The sequence below is a fragment of the Myodes glareolus genome, chromosome 12, assembly GCF_982192425.1.
Source record: "Myodes glareolus chromosome 12, mMyoGla1.1, whole genome shotgun sequence".
Taxonomy (NCBI): Eukaryota; Metazoa; Chordata; class Mammalia; order Rodentia; family Cricetidae; genus Myodes; species Myodes glareolus.
Genome location: NC_142037.1, coordinates 1359405 through 1360316, shown reverse-complemented (window position 1 = coordinate 1360316; position 912 = coordinate 1359405).

Below are 912 nucleotides of genomic sequence, written 5' to 3'. Positions count from 1 at the left end.
AAATGCTGTCCTTTCAGAGAAAATCACTTTCCTTTAAAAGTGCCTTAAGCTACTTACAAGCATTCACAAAAAACTCATATCTGTTTCTCTGAAAGAGAAGTAGTCTGTTCCAACACTTCAATTCACTGTGCGCTGTGAATGGAGTGTTGCTTCACTTTCTAAATGCTGTCCTTTCAGAGAAAACCACTTTCCTTTGAAAGTGCCTTAAGCCACTCATAAGCATTCAACAGAAATACACATGCGTTTCTCTGAATGAGAAGCAGTCTGTTCCAACATTTCAATTCACAGTGCGAAGTGAATGGACTGTTGCTTCACTTTGTAAATGCTGTCCTTTCAGAGAAAATCACTTTCCTTTGAAAATTCCTTAATCTACTTACAAGCATTCAACAGAAATTCACATGCGTTTCTCTGAAAGAGAAGCAGTCTGTTCCAACACTTCAATTTACAGTGCGAAGTGAATGGAGTGTTGCTTCACTTTCTAAATGCTGTCTTTTCAGAGAAAATCAGTTTCCTTTGAAAGTGAATTAAGCTACTTACAAGCATTCACAAAAAAACTCATATCTGATTCTCTGAAAGAGAAGTAGTCTGTTCCAACACTTCAATTCACTGTGCGTAGTGAATGGAGTGTTGCTTCACTTTCTAAATGCTGTCCTTTCCGAGAAAATCACTTTCCTTTGAAAGTGCCTTAAGCTACTTACAAGCATTCACAAGAAACTCACATGCGTTTTTCGGAAAGAGAAGCAGTCTGTTCCAACACTTCAATTCACTATGTGAAGTGAATGGAGTGTTGCTTCACTTTCTAAATGCTGTCCTTTCAGGGAAAATCAGTATCCTTTGAAAGTCCCTTAAGCTACTTACAAGCATTCAACAGAAATTCACATGCATTTCACTGAAAGAGAAGCAGTCTGTTCC